This window comes from Netta rufina (assembly GCF_964035555.1).
Source record: "Netta rufina genome assembly, chromosome: Z".
In the NCBI taxonomy this organism is placed as follows: Eukaryota; Metazoa; Chordata; class Aves; order Anseriformes; family Anatidae; genus Netta; species Netta rufina.
This window is the reverse complement of record NC_140126.1, coordinates 66,057,708-66,078,224: the sequence shown is the minus strand read 5'-3', so window position 1 is coordinate 66,078,224 and position 20,517 is coordinate 66,057,708.

Below are 20,517 nucleotides of genomic sequence, written 5' to 3'. Positions count from 1 at the left end.
CTCAAGTTGAGTCCTGAGCACCTTCAAGCACAGAGACTCCACAGTACCTCTCACAATCCACTCCAGTACTTGAACACACTTGTGCTTAAAATAAATAAATAAATACAAATTCATATAATACAAATACAATAGTTTGGGTTGGAAGGAAAGATTATCTAATTCCAAAGCCCCTGCCATAGGCAGGGACAACTTAATAGATCAGGTCTAGTTCAGGTTGTTCAATGTCTCTTCCAACATGACTGAACATTTTCTAACTCAGCTTTGAGCACCTCTGGGGATTGAGTTACCACAATTTTTTGGCAATATGTTCTGGTGCCTCACACACTCCTAATGTTTAATGTAAATCTACAGTCTTTTACTTAAAAATCACTTCACTTTGCCCTACTGCTACAATTCCTGATAAAGGGTCCCTTCCCATCTTTCATGTAGGCCCCCTTTAAGTACTGGAAACCCACTATAATGTTTCCCCAATAACCTTCTCTTCTGCAGGCTAAACAACCACAACTATCTCCCGTCGCAGTGGTCGGTCCGAGGTGGCAACCCAAACGGAGGAGATGCTGCCTGAATGGGCTCACGTGGGCACCCAGGTGGATCCCCTGAGGGGAGAGGTGGCAGTCCAGACAGGGGACTGCGAGGAACTCTGGAATCTGGAAGCCCATCTGGGACATGAGGGAGGAGAGCGCTGTCACAGGTGCAGGTGTGCCCTGCTTCAGGGACACCTCGAGCAGGTGGCTGAGCTGCAGCGAGAAATCAGCAGCCTGAGGGAGTCTCTGAGGGTGACAGATAGGAGGGGCCTCCCTGCCCCTGCTGTTGCTTGGCAGCCCTCTCCTATGTCCCAACAAGGGGTAGAGGCTGCCCCTGTTGAACACATGCGGAACAGAGGGCCAGACTGTCCGCAAGAGACAAGGGGCTGGACCCTTGCCTCGGCTCGGAGCAGAAAGAGATGTCTGCCCCTGACACCCACAGTGCCACCTACCCCCATGGTGTCCCTGGGAAATAGATTTTGAGGCTCTCAGGGAGGTTGCAGAAGAGGCTGAGGGTCTGGACAGTAGTCCAAACCCGGGAAGCAACCCTGAGAAGAGAGTCAAGATTGGGGAAGCGCAGAACATAAGGATCAGGGCCGGATGGAGCACCGCATTGTAACTGGTACCACAAAGAAAGAGCGGAGAGACCTGGTGATTGGGGACTCCTTGCTGAGAGGCACCGAGGCTCCCATTTGTCACCCAGATAACCTATCTAGAGAGGTGTGCTGTCTTCCTGGGGCATGTGTCAGAGACATTAGGAAGGCTCTGTCACGACTCATTAAACCGGAGGACTACTATCTTCTCGTAGTCATTCAGGTTGGATCCCAGGAAGCCGCTATTAGAAAAATGAATAATATTACAAAGGACTTTGCATCCCTGGGGAGGTTGTTGAGGGGATCAGGAGTGCAGGTAGTGTTCTCCTCTGTCCTCTCACTGGGTGACTGGGATGCAGAAAGAAGGAGCAGAACAGGACAGGTAAATGACTGGCTGAGGGGGTGGTGTCTGGACCAGGGATTTGGGTATTTTGATCTTGGGCCATCCTTTGAGAGGCTGGGTATGTGGGCTACGGACAGACATCAACTGAGCAAGTGGGGTGCAAGTGTGTTGGGGAGCAAGCTCTCTGGGCTGATTAACAGGCCTTTAAACTAGGTTTGATGGGGGAAGGGAGGGGAGCTAAAGGTGACAGAGAAGGGCTGGGAGAAGTTGTTACTGCTGTCACTGTTGAAGACAGGGAAAAACTTCTGAGCTCTCCCATAGGATTGTCTGAGGGCTCCTTAGAGAAGGTAGTGTTCCCGATCCCCCGTCCAGTATCTTCTTCTTACATCCCCCCAGGGATAACTGTACCTGCTGCTTCACTAAAGTGCCTGTACACCAATGCACGGAGCATGGGAAATAAACAGGATGAGCTCGAGATCTGTGTTCAGTCACAGGGCCACGATCTCGTTGCGATCACTGTGACGTGGTGGGACAGCTCGCACAACTGGAATGCTGTCATGGAGGGCTATGTCCTCTTTAGAAAAGACAGGCTGGGGAAGCGAGGGGGTGGGGTTGCCCTTTATGTGAGGGAGCAATTACAGTGTACCCAGCTCCAGCTGGGGGAGGATGAAGGACAAGTGGAGAGCTTGTGGGTAAGTATTAAGGGGTGGGCTGGTATGGGAGACACGGTTGTAGGGGTCTACTACAGGTCTCCAGATCAGGAGGAGAAAGTTGATGAGGCCTTCTATGAGCAGCTGGTAGTAGCCTCATGATCACAAGCACTGGTCCTCATGGGGGACTTCAATTACCCCAACATCTGCTGGGTAAGCAACTCAGCCAGGCATGAGCAGTCCAAACGGTTCCTACAATGTGTTGAGGACAATTTTCTGACGTAGGTGGTGGAGGAGCCAATGATGCATGGGGTGCTCCTGGACCTCGTTCTTACCAACAGAGATGGCCTTGTTAGGGATGTGAAGGTTGGGGGCAGCTTGAGATGCAGCGACCGTGAGATGGTGGAGTTCTGGATGGAACTAGGCAAAGGAAGTAAGGCTAAAAGCAGGATTGCTACCCTGGATTTCTGATGAGCCAACTTCGACCTCTTCCGGGACCTGCTTGGGAGTATCTCAAGGGATAAGTTGCTAGAAGGCAAGGGTGCTTGTGACAGCTGGGCTACATTTAAGCAGCACTTTTTCCATGCTCAGGATCGGTGCATCCCAAGGAATAGGAAACTGGGGAACTGGGGCAAGAAACCTGCGTGGATGAGCAAGGAGCTCATCAATAAGATCAAAGGGAAGAGGATGGTCTATGAAATGTGAAAAAAGGGCCTGTCCTCTTGGGAGGAGTATAGATGTGTTGTTAGGGACTGCAGGGATGTGATGAGGAGGACTAAAGCCCACCTAAAGAGATGAGGCTTGTGAAAGAGATAAAGGATAATAAGAAGGGTTTTTTCAAGTATGTAAACACCAAGAGGAAGACTAGGGATAATGTGGGTCCCTTGCTGAATGAAGGGGGTGTCCTGGTCACGCGAGACGCTGAGAAGGCAGAGATACTGAATGCTTTCTTTGCTTATTTCTTTGCTTCAGGAACACTTCCCTGGGATTCCTCGCCCCTGGCAATAAGACAAAGGGTCTGGGAAATGGAGGGCTCCCCCCTGGTAGACATGGGAGTGGTTCACAAGCGTCTGAGTGGGCTCAATGCACACAAATTCATGGGTCCTGATGGGACGCATCAGTGTGTGCTAAGGGAACTGGCAGATGTGATCGCTGAACCACTCTCTATCATCTTTGAAAGGTCCTGGAGAACAGGTGAGGTGCCTGAAGACTGGAGGATAGCCAATGTCACTCCGGTCTTCAAGAAGGGCAGGAAGGAGGATCTGGGAAACCACAGGCCAGTCAGTCTCACCTCTGTCCCTGGAAAGGTATTGGAGCAGCTTGTTTTGGATGCCATCTCCAAGCAATTGGAAGAGAAGAATATTATGAGGAGTAGTCAGCATGGATTCACCAAGGGGAAGTCATGCTTGACCAACCTCATTGCCTTCTATGATGGCATCACCAGCTGGGTAGAGGGGGGGAAAACGGTGGATGTCATCTACCTTGACTTTAGCAAGGCTTTCGATACTGTCTCCCATGACATCCTACTAGCAAAGCTGAGAAAGTGTGGGATAGATAAGTGGACAGCAAAGTGGGTTGAGAACTGGCTGACTCGCTGAGCTCAGAGGGTGGTTATCGGAGGAGCAGAGTCTGGCTGGAGGCCTGTGACTAGCAGTGTTCCCCAGGGGTCAGTGCTGGGTCTGGTCTCATTCAACATCTTCATTGAGGACCTTGATGAGGGAATAGTTCTGCCCTCAGCAAGTACGCCGATGACACAAAGCTGGGAGGAGTGGCTGACACGCCAGAAGGCTGTGCTGCCATTCAGCGAGACCTGGACCGGCTGGAGAGATGGGCAGGAAGAAACCAAATAAGATTTAATAAAATCAAGCGTAGAGTCCTGCACCTGGGAAGGAAGAATCCGAAGTATCAGTACAGGCTGGGGGACGACCTGCTGGAGAGGAGCTCTGAGGAGAAGGACCTGGGGGTCCTGGTGGACGACAGGTTGGCCATGAGCCAGCACTGTGCCCTTGTGGCCAAGAGGGCTAATGGGATCCTGGTGTGCATTAAAAGGAGTGTGGCCAGCAGGTCAAGGGAGGTGATCCTCCCCCTCTACTTTGCCCTGGTCAGGCCTCACCTGGAGTACCATGTCCATTTCTGGGCTACCCGGTACAAGAAAGACAGGGATCTCCTGGAAAGAGTCCAGCAGAGGGCCGCAAAGATGATACGCGGCCTGGAACATCTTCCTTGTGAGGAAAGGCTGAAAGACCTGGTTCCGTTCAGCCTGGAGAAGAGAAGACTGAGAGGGGATCTCCTCAGTGTATATAAATATCTGAGGGGTGGGGGACAGAAGGATGTAGACAACCTCTTCTCAGTGGTTTGTGGGGATAGGACAAGGGGCAATGGCTGCAAGTTAGAACACAGGAAGTTCCACACTGACATGCGAAAGAACTTCTTCACAGTGAGGGTGACAGAGCATTGGAACAGGCTGCCTAGGGAGGTTGTGGAGTCTCCTTCTCTGGAGATATTCAAGGCCTGTCTGGATGCCTACCTGGGCAGCCTGCTCTGAGGAACCTGCTTTGGCAGGGGGGTTGGACCCGATGATCTTTCAAGGTCCCTTCCAGCCCCTACAGTTCTGTGATTCTGTGATCTCAGCCTCTCTTCTTACAAGTGGTGATCCAGCTCTTCAATCATTTTTGTGGCCCTCCTCTGGATCTGCTCAAACATGTCCTATGCTAAAGATAGGGATCTGGGGGTGCTGGTTGACAACTGGCTGAATATGAGTCAACAGTGTGCTTGGGTGGCCAAAAGCATCCTGTCTTGTATCAGAATTAGTATAGCCATCAGGACCAGTTTTGTTCATTGTTCATTGTTCATCTGTACTTGGCTCTGGTGAGGCCATACCTTGAGTATTGTGAGTTTTGGGTCGCTCACTAAAAGAAGAACACTGAGGTGCTGGAGCATGTCCAAAGAAGGGCAACAAAGCTGGTGAAGGGTCCAGAGCATGTCTTCTGAAGAGCAGCTGAGGGACCTGGGGTTATTTAGCTTGTGAGAAGAGAAGGCTCAGGGGAAACCTTATTGTACTTTACAATTACCTTAACAAGGGTTGCAGTGAGGTGGGGATAGGGCTCTTCTCATCTTATCACTTGGTGCTTGGGAATGGAGATGGAATCAAGTTGTGCCAGGGAAGGTTAGGTTGGACGTTAGGAGAAATGTTTTTACTGAATGGGTGTCATGTAGTGGGTTATGCTTAAACCCACTACAAAGGGTTGTCCAGCATTGGCATAGGCTCCATAGGGATGTGCTTGAGTCCTTGGAGGTCTCCAAGACATGTATAGATGTAGAACTTAATAATGTGGTTTAGGGGTGGACTTTAGTACTAGGTTTAGTACTAAGTTGAACTAGATGACCTTGGAGTTCTTTTCCAACCTGAATGATGTTATGATGCTATGTCTCCTCATAATGTCCGTGTTTCTCTTGCTGGGGGCCTCAGAGCTGAACACAGTACTCCAGATGGGATCTTATGAGAGCAAAGAGAGAGAATCACCTCCTTTGACCTGTAACCCATGCTTCTTTGGATGCAGCCCAGAGTGCAATTCTCTTTCAAGGGTAAAAATACACATTGCCAGCTTATGCCGAGTTTTTCATCCACCAGTACCACTCAGTCCTTTTCTGAAAGGCTGCTGTCAATCCAGTTGTCTCTCCCTGTATGGAACTATTGAGATTACCCTAAAACAGGTGCAGCACCTTGCACTTGGCTTTGTTGAAATTCATCAGATTCACAAGGGCCTACCTCTCCAGCCTGTCCAGGTCCCTCTGGATGGCATTCCACCCCTATAGTGTATCAACTGCACCACTCAGCTTGGTGTCATCCACAAAGCCACTGAGAGTGCACTAAATCCCACTGTTTATATCACCATCAAAGACCTTAAACCATACCTGTCCCAAGGTGTGCACCTGAGGGACACAACTCACCAGTGGTCTCCCCTCTCCCCACCTTGACATTGAACCCTTGACTGCAACTCTTTGGTTGCTACTGTCCAAGCAATTCCTTATCCATGGTATAGTCCCTAAATCAAATCAATATCTTCCCCTTTTAGAGACAAGAATGTTATGTGGGGCTGTTTCAAATGCTTTGTACAAGTCAAGATAGATGACATTCATTGTTCTTCCCTTGTCCACCAATGCTTTCACTGTCATAGAAAACCACTAGATTTGTCAGACATGATTTGCCCTTGTGAAGTCACGTGGTCTGTCTCTAATTACCTACCTGTTTTCCAAATACCTTTACATAGTTTCCAGGAAGATTAGCTCCATGATTTCACTGGGCACTGAGGTGAGGATGACTGGTCTGTAGTTCTCTGAGATATCTTTTTTCTCTTTTAAAAATGGGGTTTATGTTTCCCCTTTTCCAGTAACTGGATAGGATACTTCACTTGTCTGCCAAAGCTTTTCAGATATGATGGAGAGTGGCTTAAAAATTTAATCTGGCAGTTCTGTCAGGACCTTGGGATGCATCTCTATAGGTCACATTGTGCACATTCAGACTCAGATGGTCTTGAACATGATCTTCTTCTGTGGTGGGTGGGATTTTATATCTTATCAGAAATTCTCATGTTCCAACTAATACACATTGACTCTTGTCCTACAGCTGTACTTCAGTGAGAAAAGTGTGGCACCATTTTCTCTGTAACCTCCCACTGCTGCAGACAGCAGTGAGGTCTCCCTCATGGCAACTTTCTGCCTCCCCAAAGCCCCAGGGTATTTCCATAGAACAGTTGCTGACCATTGGCCCCAGTCTGTCCTGCTCTGAGCATGAGTTCTACTTTCCCCAGTACCTTCACCTCCAATGGGCAGTTTCCCATGGGATCTTGCTAAACAAGTTTTTGTGCAAACGGAAACTGCTCTTCTAAAATTCAGGGTGTTTGTCTTTGTGAAATTCTGCTGTTTGTCTTGAGTGCTTCTCTCAGGATTTCAAGCACAAGAGTCTCACAGTCATTTCAGCCCAGACTGCCCTCAACCTTCACATCTACCAATTCTTCCTTACTTGTCAGTAGAGAGTTCAACTGAGCTTCACTCCAGGTTGGTTTGTAAATCACCTGCATCGGTAATTTGTCCCTGGTACATTCCTGGGTTGCTTACATCTCTGTTCCTTTGCATGACTAGTATTGCTCTGTCTCCTGACCATTACCTACATGTTCCCTTTGAGACAAACCTTTGCACTTCCTTCAATCCCTGCCAGTCACATCTTTCATGAAGTGCATGTAACCCTCTACTGCAGCTCTGCAGGTGTGAGAGCCATACCACCATGTCTCTGTAGTCCTCTGGCATCACAGCTCAGCTGCCATGTACCCACTGCATTTACATGTGGGCAACTGACATAGATCCCAAGTTGTGCTGCTTTTGTAGGTGAAGTGTCAGAGACCCTCTGGTCACACTGTGCACAGGATGCCTTAACACTTTTGCGTCTTTGCTTCTCCTCAACATGGAGGAATGCCCTATCCATGTGTTTCCAGTCCCCTGTACATGGCTAGCAAGATTGCTTGCAATCACACTCTTTCCACATCTTGTTAGATGTATTGATTCCTGTAGTATTTTTTGGGAAGAAAAATATTGGTAATTAGCAAGAGCAGAGTCTTAGTAGAAATCACAATACTGGCCTTTTAAGCTATCATCACCATGTTAATGAGATTTGTGTTCTTTCACATACATGTTCTTACCAAGACTACATCCATGCTGCAACTAGCCAAATGCTTTAAGTGAGGAGGAGAAAACCTGCTTATGCCTGAGCTATCTTCAGAGCCTAAAATCCCTTTCTGAATCTAATCCATGACATCCAGAGGCCTTTTCTATAAGCTAGTTCTGCATCTGAAAACAAGCAGCAAGAGCAATTCCATACCTCAGAGACTATTGTAGGGACATATTTTTTTATTATTTTGATGTGGTCACAATGGGAGAAGAGTAATGGGAGAAAACCTAACAATTTTCAATAGCTAGATTCTAATAAATAAAACACATTTATTTTATAATAAATAAACAATCTTTAATAAAACTCTAGTGCTTCCTTTGTAGACTCCTGATTTTTCAGCTATCCTGTTTAGATACATTTTAATACATTCCTCACAGGTCCAAGAGGCATAAAAACAGCTTTGATTTGCAGATCTCAAGTTAAAATTGCTGAGCTGCTAGTTAAAAAAGTTACTCATTGACATTATGAGCCCATTTTTAGATGTCATTTAGAAAAAAAAAATACACATGCACCCTCTCTATGCCTTTCTTATAGGGAAGTTTCTGACTATAACTGCACTTTAAAATAAGTTGCAATTAGTAACAATATTAAGGCATTTATGTTGTTTCTCCTAAAGATAAGAACTTTACATCTAAAAAACTTGAGAAGTTTTCTTAGATTCTTAGAATTGTTAAATGAGACAAGTATCTTCTTCAGTACACGTGGGTGAGAGATTCATGTTAGAAATTAGGAGGCATTTCTCAGAAAGAGCAGTCAGGCATTGGAATGGGTTGCCCAGGGAGGTGGTGGCATCATTGTCCCTGGGGGTGTTTAAGGAAAGGTTGGACCTGGCACTTACAGACATAGTTTAGTGGCTGACATTGGAAGTGGGGTGATGGTCAAACCAGATGATCTTGGAGGTCTTTTCCAACCATCATGATTCTATGATTTTATGAATCTATGATTCATCTATGAAACCTGTGTAATCACTTAACCATTAAGTATTCCAGATCAGAAGAAGAGATAGCTTTTGATTTATCTACTTTGGAAACTGGTAGTAACAATTCCTTTGGTAAATTCCTACTTGTAATATTACAGTATTAAGAGCAGAGACAGGACTACTTAATTAAACACACAAAACAGACATCTTTTCAAAAAGCCAACTGAATGGATTACAAAGATTATGTAGTACTTTTAATCAATATTGATTAAATTTCTCTTCCAAAGCAAAATCTTGCCAAGAAATAGGTTGAAAAGAAAAAACATATAGTTAAATTCAGTATAAATATCTGTATTTTACTTCTTTTTATTTTCTGATTAAAAATTTCCTATAGATAGGAAAATCTATTCAATGAGATTGGTCAAACAATCAGTTTATTTGATTTTATTATAAGAACTTTCACAGTATTTCAGTGAAAATCATCTCCATTTTCCCTACTCATCTAAGTGTGTATGGAGATGCAATTATCACAGTTATGAATTCCTAAGCATTGTTTCCTTAGTCTCTGTTTTGTTTCTATTGAGACTACATGTATGTCCCATGACCTGTCCCTAAAAAGAAAAACTTATCTTCTGCATCTGCTTACAGATTTTGTGTGTGAAAATATCAGAAATGAAACAAACAAACAAACAAACAAACAAACAAACAAACAAAAAAACACTCTAAATATGTATAGTCAAATAGGCTGGAGATATAAAATACAAAATGCACAACTCAATGAATTTGCAAATAAACTAATCTTACAAATAGAAATTGTAATAAATTTTGAAATTTTGTTTGGATTTACTTATATATATTCATATTATATATGCATATCACTTTTAATACCTAACTAAGAAGCAGTATGGTTCTTTAATTGCTGAAAAAAAAATTCACTAGAACAGCATTTTTTCTTTATGTTAAAAAAAATAATAATAATAATAAAAAAAAAAAAGATGAATAATACTGCTGTACAGGAAGTGTTCTCCATTGAGACAAGACAGTCAAAAATACAAGAATGTATTTTTGTAATACAAAAATGCACATTCTATGCAGCTGCTTTATAAGAGACAATTTTGGAGGGGAATGTGAGCAGGTGGGGAGGAGGTATTGGCATTACTAATTTTTATGTTTTTTTCTGTTCCACAGTATTTAACAAGATATACCCATCACCATAATTGTAATTTTTTACAATTTTTTAATATTGTAATGCTTTCTTTTGGGCAAGAGTACCTGTAATTTGAAACTTTTTTCTTCATGTTTGTAATCTTCACATTATTCCTTCACATTATTCCTCTGTCCTCTTTGTATTCTTAATATCCTAATTATTATCCTAATAATAATATCCTAATTTTCTCAGTTGTAATGTAACTGATTACATTTTTCTTTCCGCTCTGCCCTTCTCCCTCCCAAATGATTATGGAAATGGTAAATGAGAATAGTTAATATTGTGGCAACTAACACACCATTCTGACTTTATACATTACAACAGTTTGCATACAGTCCTTTAAGTTAGGTTTCTTTATTTGTATAGATTATAGCATTTATCTGAAGCCAACTGGTAAACACAATGTAAACTTCTGCTCCTGCCGGCATTTGAGCAATGTACACAGTTTAATAAAATACATAACATTTGCAAACACTGCAAACCTGTAAATATTTAAAGTGCTGAAATAATTCCCACAGTTGTCATAACGAACTCAGTGGGACCACTTACACTGGAAGGACAGATGCATGTATCACCATGGGACAGATAATACATGTGGCTTACAGAATGCCCTGCTTTGACTTTAGAGTGAGTTATCCTTCTGAAACATGGATTTATAATAAAGATTCTTTGTAGTGAAGGAAATTTATTACAATTAAAAACAATGACCTTCAAAATAAAGGAGGTAGAGCACATTCAAGAAGTATACATGCAGTTAGAACAATAATATATGTAAACAAATAAAATGCAGTTCCCTTAAAATACAACAAAAATATACAAAAAATACCAACGCATATTGCATAAAGAATGGAAATTTCTATTATGCAGACTTTAAACAACATTGTAAAGTTCACTACATCATTACAAGAAAAGGTTATATGTATAACCCACTCTATTAAATTTGAAAGGAGTACTAATATCAATGCAGATATCAAAGGAATTAAAAATGTTTTGCTAAATTATTCGTATAAGGATTGACTGGGATGGAGTTTGCTTTTCCTACAGCAACCTATATAGTGTGTTCTGCACTTGAAGCTAGACTAGTGTTGCTATCATGCCAGTGTTTTGTCTACTGCTGAGAGAGAAAAAAAAAAAATTTTTTTGGGTACTTATCTGGTGTTACTGTTGCTTCTGAAGATATACTGGGCTGAGCTAATCACCATGAGATGATAGAAAATATGTCTGGTGATCCAGAAAAACTTATTCAATTAAAATTTCCCACAGGCAAAAAGCAGTATGAGAGTGGAAGAGTAAAATCTCTTCTACGCTCAGATAACTGTCTCTGTAACTGTTATGTCTCTGAACTGACTTCTCTTATTAGAGACTCCATGGTTTCTATAGTCTCTAAGGTTAGGCACAGAAGAAGGGAAAAGTGCCACTGAAGACATCCCTGGTTGTTTCTGTAAGTTATTCTCTGAGATTTCTCACTCACATAAATCTGTGGGAGATTGAAACCTTTCATGCATAAATTCCCAACTACATTTACTATTTGAAGAAGCACATACTACAATTCTAGAGAAAAAAACATCAGTGCTGTCCAAGTAAAAATACATATAGGGGATTACTTTCCCACCTATTCTTGTAACTTTTAACTATGGGGACTTCTGAGAAAGATGTACTCTTTTTGTTGTTGTTGTTTTTCATGTTCCTCTCCGATTCTCTTTTCTTTAGTAAATTTCATTTTACAGAAGTAAATTCAGCAATGAATCCTCATAACATAAAAACTAGAATGCAAGTTGCAGATCCCTAAACTCCAAAATACAGAATTAAGAAAGCTTCTGAAAAACAATTAATGGAATAATCACTCTAATCTGTCAATTAAAGAATTGCTATGAAGAGGTTTAGGAAACATCTAGTGACTCACAGCATCTGATTGTTCTCACCATACGGGTCCCTCTCTTCAGAGTTATTCTTCCTGAGTTTATAATCCATGTACCTTTAGGGACCTTCTCTGAATCTTAGAAAAGTATGCATGGATTTGAAGATAATCTTTTTATTAATAAATCTTTTTTTTAATGAACATGGACCATAAGAAAAGAATGAGTACAGGAGGCAATGATATATTGGGAATCAAAGTAATTAACATAATGAAAACATAATCCTTTAATCACCAACACTCATTTGAGTTTTATTTACTTATTAAAACATAGTCAGCTTTTAAATGTGATGTGAAATAAATAAATTAATTAATAAACCAAAAAAAAAAAATAATGCACAGCTTAAAACGAATCTATCTGAAGTTGGCAGAGCTGAGTAGAGATCCTCCCACAGAACGGGCCCCTTAGAGAAAAGTGACCTCTCATTTCTTCAACATTTAGATCACTCATTAATAAATGCTAGCCTTTGTATTTGGAGGAAAAATACTGTATACGAAGTTCATATCAACTACCTACTTCCAGTTTGGCTTGAATACCAACCTTTACGCCAAGATTTTAGAAAGCAGGCAGAATATAGGATGCACATCCTGAGACATTTTAAGGAGATTTGATTTCTGAGTTGCTCTTTACCAACTGTTCATAGCACTGTAAATAAAAGATAGTCATACAAAATGAGATACCCATAAACATACGGCTGCATTAATATGGCACTGAATGCTAGGTAATACTTTTTCTCAGCGGGGTTTATTAGCTTGGCTAATCATCAGGCCAACTGCTGCTACTGGACTTGGAGTACTGACAAAGTAAATAAATCTCTTTCTGTCTAGAGCACTGCCAGAGACAGTCTGTAGATACTAGTCTGTATCTTACTCTAGACTTTTTTTTTTTTTTTTTTTTCTTCTTGCTTTCATATTATATTGTAGATCTTGATGACAATCTCCTTATTTTTCCACCATCTTTTCGAAGTTGTTGGTGCCAGATGTGGCTGCTCATTTCCAGTTCTGGCTCTATCAAGCCATAGTCACCTAACTCCAGTCTTCCACTATCAGCAACCTAAATCACAGTGGAAAGGATGCGTTATATGATTGTGTTATGTATTTATGAGTCTCTCAAATTTTACATAATCATAAATATTTTTAGGCTTGCATTTACACCTAGGCCACTGATAAAGAAGCTAAACTGCACCACAATCTATCCCTAATCACTGCAGTATTATGTTAGAGCAAGTACACTCTATTGATATATCTATATTTACATACTCTGTTTTAGTACCTTTACCCTGTAAAATATTAATGCTTAAAAATAGACTTTTGTACAGTACTAAACTGAGTGCCTCAAGAAAATCTAAACCTATTACTTTTTCTGTACTTACATCCATCATCAAAAATAATCACATACATTTGTCTTTTGCTGGGCAATGATATTTTTGGGCTACTTTCATTCTCCTTTAGGTAACATTCCTTTCTCATTCTTTCTTTCTTTCTTTCTTTCTTTCTGTTTCTTAACCTTTGTACATTATAGAAAGTGTAGGAAAGATGACTTGAATCTTATAAGAATGCACGCATGGATTTAAGTATTTGAGATATTTGTAAATGATTTCAAAAAAGATAGCAGGAAATTGAAGGAACAAACTTCGCTGACTTCTGATATTCAGAAGAATAATGAATAAGATTTTTTTAAAGAAGAAACTTTCAAAATTGTGATAATCCCATAAAAGGGCAGCTGAAATCCAGTGTAAATTAATTAAAACTAATGCACATAGTTCCTCTGTCTTGCTCCGACAAATGAACCTCTGTCTTTATACACAAAATGGCAAGATTTTCACAATTACTCAAGAATGAGATTTTGTCATTACAGCTGGTAATTCTAAAAAAAAAACACCCAACCCACAAGTATAAATCTATGAACTCTCACATTTTATATCTTAAAAGGATATCCTGGATTTGAAAAAAGAACAGAATGAAGTTGGAAAGAATGATCAAAGTACAGAAGGACATCCAAAGACATATAAACATACTAAGTCTCTTTAAACCTGAAAAGTATGGCCAAAAGAAAATACATTGGTCTAAAAAATGCAGCACAGCATTCAGAAAACAATTGGTGAAGGACTGTTCATTGCCTCTTTCCATGCAAGAACTGGAAGTACATATAATAGGATTTGGTGGTTACATGTTAGAAATAAATTTAAGAAAGTTGTTCTTGCAATGGCAATATTTTAATCTGTGAAACTCTTGTCCCCAAGATGTTTAGGATGCTAAAAGGCTTCACAGGTCCAGAAAACATCTGGCTAATTCATGGAGTTCAATCCATCAGAGAAGTGACTTTTCCTTAAAAAAAAATATACTTGTTGTTAATACACTTACAGAGAGAGCATTAGGTTTATATTATATTTATTAGGTTTTATTATATTTATTAGGTTTATATTATATTTATTATTTATATATTACGTTTGATAGACCCACTTTTTTTTTTTCTTTCCTTTTTTTTTTTTTTTTTTTCTTCCAAACTTGAATACCTCTTTTTATGTACTTAGTTTGGAAATAACTGCTCGATAACATTCCCTGTAATCTGTATTTAAGCTTTGTGTTTCTTCTGTTTAGTGTTCCCTGTCCCTTTCATTCATTCTATAACAACAGCCATCACAGGCAATGAGGATGCTGTGGGAGACAGTGTCAAAGGGTTTACTGAAATCAAGATAGACCACATTCACTGCATTTCTATCCTCTACCCACTTGGTTATATCATAATAAAAGGCTATCAGGTTGGTCAAGAAAGACTTCCCTTTGGTGAAGATGACTGCCCCTAACGATCCTTTTTATCCTTGACATGCCTAGAGACAGTGCCAAGGATAAGTTGTTCCATCACCTTACCAAGGATGGAGGTGAGGCTGACTGGTCTATAGTTACCTGGGTCCTCCTTCTTGCCCTTTTTGAAGACTGGAGTGACATTTGCTGTTCCTCCAGGCACCACTCCTCGGTCACCTCTCCTAATGTCCATGTCTTACCAAAGATGGTGGAGAGTGGCCTAACAATGACTTCTGACAGCTTCCTCAGCACCCATGGGTGCATCCCATCAAGACCCGTGGACTTATGGATTTCCAGATTACTGGAAATTAACATTGTTAACACAGCTCTCATCAACTGAGGTAAACTACTCCTTTCTCCTGACTTCCTCTGGTAAGGGGCTCCTCAGGACACCCTTTGGCATTATAGACAAAGGAGGCATTCAGTAACTCCACCTTCTTTTTATCTGCTGTCACCAGAACACCCACCTCATTCATCAGTGGGAGTACACTGCCTCTTAGTTTTATCTGCAATGTATTTGAAGAAGCCCTTTCTGTTGTCCTTGACCTCTCTCACAAGGTTTGATTCTAAGGAGGCCTTAGCTTTTCTAGTTGCCTCCCTACATCCTGTGACAACAGCCTTATATTCCTCCCAAGTGGCCAGGCCACCTTACATGATCTGTAGATTCTCCTCTTCCACTTAAGTTTGCCCAGCAGTTCCCTATTTAACTATGCAGGTCTCCTGGCTCCCTTTCCTGACTTCTTACCTGTTGGAAGCTGGGAAAAAGCAGTCCTTGAACGCTAACCAGCTACCTTGGGCCCCTTTTCCTTTATGTACCTTGTCCCATAGGATTTCCCCTAGCAAATGCTTGAAAAGTCCTAAGTCATCCCTACTGAAGTCCAGGGTTGCAATTCTTGGTATTCTATTCCTGCCAAAAGAGATCCTGAACTCCACCATCTCATGGTCACTGCAACCAAGGCTGCCCTCAACTTTCACCACTTCATACAGCCCCACCTTGATAGCAAGGACAAGATCCAGCAGTGCTCCTCTCTTAGTTGCAACATCCAACATTTGTATCAGAAGTTATGATCGATACACTGAAGGAACCTCCTGAACTACTGGCTGAGTAGGCCTTGCATAGCAAATGTCAGAGTAGTTGAAATCCCTCATGATAACCATGGCTTGTGATTGTGAGGCTACTATCAGCTGGCTGTAGAAGGCCTTGTCAACTTCCTCATCCTGATCTGGTGGCCTGTAATAGACATCCACAACAGTATCCCCCAGACCACCCTGTCCCTTATTTCTCACCCACAGACTCTCAAGTTGCTCCTCATCTGCTCCTGGACATTACTCAATACAATGTAGTTGCTCTTTCATGTAAAGAGCAACTCCGCCACCTCGCCTTGCTGGCCTGTCTTTCCTGAGAAGGTCATACTCATCCATGACCACATTCCAATCATGTGCGCTGTCCCACTATGTCCCACTAATTGCCACCAGATCATAATCTCCTGACTGAACATGGATTTCTAACTCCTCCTGCTTATTCCGCATGCTGTGTACATTGGTGTACAGGCACTTTAGTGAGTGAGCTGTGCATGCCGATTTCACCCTAGGGGGGGGTGGGAGGCCTCCTTTTCTTTCTCACTGCAAGAGTGCTGCCCCACAGGTGCAAGCCCAGCTACAACCCCACCTCCATTCAGATCTAGTTTAAAGTTTTCCAAATGAGCCGTACTAATTCCTGTCCCAGAACCCTTTTGCCCCTGTGAAATAAGCCTTTCCTGTGTATTACTGTCAGGCCTGGTGTCTTATAAAACCAGCCATTGTCAAAGAACCCAAAGCCCAGCCTGTAGCACCAGTCACATAGCCAATCATTTATGGACTCGATCCTTCTATTCCATGCCACATCATCACCCCAGAATGTAAGGAGAGAAGAGAAAATGACTTGTGCCCCAGACTTTCACTAACAGTCCCAAGGCCTTGAAATATTTCTCCATTCCCTTCAGACTATGGGATGCAGTGTCCTCCCCACCTATGGAAGATCAGTAGTGGGTAGTAGTCTGTTGAGCACAGCAGGCTGGGGAGTGTCTTGTTAATATCGCTGATCCGGGTTCCAGGTAGACTGCAGATTTTCCTTCAATAATGGTCAACTGCATATCGGGCCCTCTGTTCCTCTCAGAAGGGAATCTCCTTCTAAAATTACCCTTTTTTCATTCTTTTTGCAGGCAGTCTTGGGGAATGGTGTCAACTGTCTCTTCTGATGTGACCTTATAGGTGGGCCTTCCACCACATCCTCACCTACCTCTCCTTCAAGATTCAAGGCCTCAAACCTATTACAGAGAGGCATCTGGGGAAGAAAGATAGGTAGGGAGGAGGGCTGCCCACGATGCCTAACTGGGACTCACTTCCAACCCTCCTTGTTTTTTTGGTCCCTTTCCTCTTCCTGACAGCAACAGGGCAGGGGCTCCACCATCCTCTGGGGGGCATCCCCCCCGGCACCCTCCTTTCTGGCACACCAGGGAGTTACTCTCCTGTGAGCAGTAACTCTCCTGCTCACATGTCCTGATGCCCTGTATCTTCACCTCTTCTCTGAGCTCAGCCAACAAGGTGAGCAGACATTCCACGTGAGACCAAGCGGAGGGCCCTCCTTCCCTTCCCCTTCCCCCCCCCCCCTCCCCCTCCCCGGCAGCGGCGGCCTCAGACACTCCCTGCAGCCAGACCTCTCAACAGCCACGTCTGGGCAGGCCCGCTGCTGGGTCAGCACAGTCTTTTTGGTGTGAGCTCTCTGCCTAGTGGACAACATAGTAGTTGTGTGGTCTCACAGACTGCCAAGAGTTGTTGCAGAGGTCTCACGCCCTGCCACACCAGCTGTACACCATGCACATGTGCTCCTGGTCCCTTCCTGCTTGTGGTAGGCACCACTATTTCACTGCAATGTGTGTATTAATTAATTGAAAGCAACATTAAAAATTATTATTATTATTATTATTATTATTATTATTATTATTTACAACAGAATCTATTTCTGATGTTCAGACTTCCAGTTCTTCGGTATCTCCTTCATAAGTTTCTGAGAAAAGCAGATTTTCTTTAATCCTATTGGCAAATGTCTGAGCTCTCCAAGGATATTTTGTCAGCTGTCCAAATTTAATTTGTATCTAAGATAACTCAGCTATCTGGAAATGAGTTTTTCCCAGTTTCCTCTAAAGATCACAGGAAGTATAATGCATGGGAATTTTCATAAGAATATGAAATATGGTCTCACTCAGATTGAAAGAAAAAAAAAAAAAGGTTACTTTGGGTTCAAAAGTGTCTGTGGCTACTTTTAATGGAGAAAAAAAAAAAGGCATTGAAAAGGAATGCCTGTTGTTCTTTCACAAAACATTTTTGGAAGATAATTTCTGCTTTTATGTTGTAAATGCATGTTTTATATTTTTTCTAGGTCATAAGACATAATAGATGCACCATAATGAATGCAACTCCTGAATGCAGATGCCTATCAAAAACTGTGTCCACATACACAAAGATAAAATCTGATATTTACTTTATAAAGTAATTAATTAATGGTCATGATCAAGTCATTACACTGCTTTAGCAAAGCCCATTAGTATGACAAAAATATTTTATTGACAATCAAGCCCTGTATGTAGAGACACATGTATACACACACATCACACTGAGATGCCCTACAGCAAAACAGTCTGAAATAGTCCTTTAGATGTCCTTTTTGTCTGTTCACTCAAGATAAGTATGCAAAGGCAGTTGGAAAATTATTTCTTACTGTTTATTATCAAAGAATCATTAACATTGAAAAAGACCTCCAGGATCATCTGATCCAACAATCACCCTAATACCAATGTCACCCACTAAACCATACCCCTAAGTTCACCCTTCCTTAAACATCCCCAGGGACGGTGATTCCACCACATCCCTGGGCAACCTATTCTAATACCTAGCCACTCTTCCTGAGAAGAAATGTCTCCTTGTTTCCAAACTGAGCCTCCCCTGGTGCAACTTGAGGCCATTCCCTTTAGTCCTAATTATCTGTGCGAAGATGCCAACCCCCAGCTCCCCAAAACTTCCTTTCAGGTAGTTGTAGAGAGCAATAACGTCTTCCCTGAGCCTCCTCATTTCCAGACTAAACAGTCCCAGTTCCATCAGCCACTCCTCATAAGACTTGTGTTCTAGGCCTTTCACCAGCTTCATAGCCCTTCTCTGGACACCCTCCAGGGCCTCAATATACTTCTTGTACTGAGGGGCCCAAAAGTGAACACATTACTTAAGGTACTGCAACAACAGAGCAGAGAGACAATCACCCCTCTGGTCCTCCTGGCTACACTATTCCTGATACAAGCCAGGGTGCTTTTGGCCTTCTTTGCCACCTGAACACACTGCTGACTCATATTCAGCCAGCTGTCAACCAACACCCCCAGATCCCTATCTTCAGCATAGGACATGTTCAAGCAGATCCAGAGGAGGGCCACAAAAATATTCAAAGGGCTGGATCACCACTTCTAAGAAGAGAAGCTGAGATAGTCAGGGTTGTTTAGCCTGCAGAAGAGAACTGGTGACCAGTTTTTAACCCAGCAAAGAGTGTAGCTGTCCAAAACATGGGCTGCCAGCTTCTCCAGGAGAATACTGTGGGAGACCATGTCAAGGGTCTTGCTGAAGTCTAGGTAGACTACACCAACAGCCTTTTCTTTATCCACCAGGTGGGTCACCTGGTCATAGAAGGAGATGAGGTTGGTCAGGCAGGACTTGCCTTTCATGAACCCATACTGACGGGGCCTGATCACCCAGTTGTCCTGCGTATGCTGCGTCATTGCATTCAAGATGAATTATTTTATCACTTTTCCTGGCCCTGAGTTCAGGCTGACAGGCCTGTAGTTCCCCAGATCCTCCTTACGACCCTTCTTCTAGATGGGTGCCACACTGGCAAGTCTTCAGTTATCTGGGACCTCTCTGGATGACCATGACTGCTGATAGATAATGGAAAGTGGCCCAGCAATCACATCCGCCAATGCCCTGAGAATCTTTGGGTAGATCCCATCTGGGGATCATCTGGCCCCATGGACTTGTGACAGTCCAGGCAGAGTTTCAGGTCTCTAACTATTTGTGCCTGAACAATAGGGTTTTCTTCTGCTCCCTGTCTTAGACTTCCAGGCTGGGAGGCTGAGTACTCTGAGGGTTAGCGGTCTGGGTAGTAAAGATCAGTGTAAAGAAGACATAAGAACCTCAGCCTTTTCCTTATCCTTAGTAGTCATGTTCCCCCCTGTGTCCAGTAAAGGATGGAGATTCTCCTTGGATTCTCCTCTTGCTGTTAATATATTTATAAAAACATTTTTTTTTTTTTTTAACCCTAACCATAGTGGTCAGGTTGAGTTTGTACTGGGCTTTGTCATTCCTGATTTTTTCTCTGCATATGCTGGCAATTTCCTTGTACTCTCCCTGAGTTGCCTGTCCCTTCTTCCACCAGACAGACTTCCACCAACTTTATTTTTCTCCTGGACACTCAGCAAAATTCCTTGTTCAACCACAGTGGTCTTCTTCCCTGCTGTCTCTTCTCACAGCACATGGGGGCAGTCTGCTCCTGTGCCTTTAAGACTTCCTTCTTGAGGATCATCCAGACTTCCTTGACTCCTTTGCCCTTTAGGACTCACTTCCATGGGATCCTCCCTACCAGTGTCATGAACAGTTCAGTCTGCCCTCTGGAAGTCCAAGGTAGCAGTTTTACTGCCCCCACTCCTAACTTCACCAAGGATAGGGAACTCTACTATTTCATGGTCACTCTGGCCAAGACAACTCTTGACCACCACATCTCCCACTAGTTCTTCTCTGTTCAGAGGCATCCCCTCTGGTT